The sequence below is a fragment of the Galeopterus variegatus genome, unplaced genomic scaffold (genome assembly GCF_000696425.1).
Source record: "Galeopterus variegatus unplaced genomic scaffold, G_variegatus-3.0.2 Scaffold7089, whole genome shotgun sequence".
Lineage (NCBI taxonomy): Eukaryota > Metazoa > Chordata > Mammalia > Dermoptera > Cynocephalidae > Galeopterus > Galeopterus variegatus.
This window is the reverse complement of record NW_007733200.1, coordinates 28,932-31,347: the sequence shown is the minus strand read 5'-3', so window position 1 is coordinate 31,347 and position 2,416 is coordinate 28,932.

Genomic DNA, 2,416 nt, shown 5'->3' with positions numbered 1-2,416 from the left:
TCCTGAAAATGTTAATTGTAAAATTACCATATGGCTTAGCAATATCACTCCTAGGTATATACCCCAAAGAACTGAAAATATATGTCAACACACAAATGTTCATAGCAGCATTACTCATAATAGTTAAAAAATGAAGCAATCCAGATGTCCACCCACTGATAAGCAAATGACCTTATAGCTTTATTTTTCCTGTGACAAATTTTTCACATATATATGTTGTATCATTTGTGCTGTTTCTTACAGCACCTTCCTGAAAACCTTGACATTGCCTTGATATAGTGACTCACAGTTTATAACTATTTAGTGAAAGTGTATACTGTCTATAAATGTCACTATGACTGGGAGATGACAACTATTTCAACTCACCGTTGCCACTTGAATTTCTAGGACTTCTTTTACTCAAATGTCTCTTTACCATGTAGGTGAGACTCTGTTACACAACCTTATCATCCTAGGATCGACTAACCACCCTTCTCCTTTCTTGGAGTTAGCTGTCCTGCTGCCAGTTCTGCTTCTCAGTTAATTTTAACATATCTTAGGAATGTTCAATCACAGTTTGCCAATACTATATCATTTTTAAGTATGTTTTGTGAAAACNTAGGAATGTTCAATCACAGTTTGCCAATACTATATCATTTTTAAGTATGTTTTGTGAAAACTTACTGTGCTATTCATGTCATATACAGTTAAAATGTTGAAATTATTATTATTCTTTTGCTGGACTATATATGCATATACATACACATATACGTATACATATGTGTGTGTATATATATATGTGTGTGTATATATATATATATATATATATATATATTTTGCTGGACAATAGCCATGATTATTAGTTGTGAAAATTATTTCTGCTACTTGACATGACATTGTTTTACTTATTTCCTACACCAAAACAGCCATAACAGACACCTGATGCTGGGAAGAACAGTAGCAGTAAAATTCCATTTAAAGTCATTTTCTTCTTTATTTGGACCTTTATTCATGTCCCTTGGGACCAGAAGTGGTTCTTACATGCAGATAAAAAAGCATATTCAAAGATTCAGAGTATGAGACTGTGGCCAAGGCTCAGTAGCTCAGGATGATAGCTGAATTGCAAGGTCCATGGGAGAGAAGGATGGGTAATAGCTGGAAATGCAGACTGGGTCATGTTGTAAATGGCCTTGTATGACATTCTCTGGACTTTAATTTACTGCTGGTGCATATGTTTTAAGCAGAAAGAGCAAGATCAGATTTGCATTTGAAAAATATCATTGTCAGCTTACTGTAAAAAAGAGCTAGAAGCATACTCATTTGTTTGACTTGGGCATATGGTCAAATTGTGCAAAGTTTGTTATTGATTTTAACATTAGACCTTAGTCAAATCCAGTTGGCAAGCAAGACTGCTTTAAAGTGCTAAAAGGGAACTTGGACTGGGCAAATGATAGTCCTACGTTGAGTACTGGTGACAATATTTGGTATATTTTAAATTCAAAGATTAAATCAAAGATGAAATTCCATGTAAAATAAATTCTTTATTAATCAGCTAGCTTCTGGAGTTTGGAACTATATTATGTTTAAATAATTTCCTCTTTCACCTACTGTTAGTAGAAAATTTTATTTTATTAATAAACTTATTAAAAAATAAATGTGTGAGTTTTCATGTGAATGTGTATGTGTATGTATATATATGAAATGTATGTAGATACATATACAGGAAATATATGCAGAACATTCTGAATAGATTTTCATTTTCTATGTTTTAATATCTTCTCTTGATATTAGATAATCNAACATTCTGAATAGATTTTCATTTTCTATGTTTTAATATCTTCTCTTGATATTAGATAATCATACTGGACATTAAAAATTATGTGTAATAGAATATATATTTATAAATTGTATGTGGGATAAATGTTCACGGACCCCTGGGACACACTCCAGCCCTTGTAAAATCCTCTTAATTTTTAATGGAATGTCCTCAAATAGTATGGGAAGCAGTTAAAGTATAAAGAAAATGTGCCCTTATGTACCAGTTTACCTGGGATAGTTGCAATTTACATATGTTGCCTGGGATAATTATTAATAGTACCTCCTTTCTCACTAAAAATGCATTTTGATCTGAAATTATGTATTCACTCTTTTAACACCATTGGACAATGACAGATGACAGTGTAAATCCCATCTCTGATACACATTATGGTTTTGATTTTGGCAAGAAAGCTCACTTTTGGTGTCTTCATCTATAAATGTGGAGAAAGTTAGTTTTGCCTTGCAGAGTTGTCATGAGGAATAAATGCAGAGTCAACTTCATGAATATAAAACCTGTGCAGTTGCACAGGGCTCCATATTAAGAAGGTCCCCACTTTTGGTTTAATGCTCTATTGGTCTCTTGAAATCCTTAATACTTTTTCAGCAAGAGCCAGTGCAT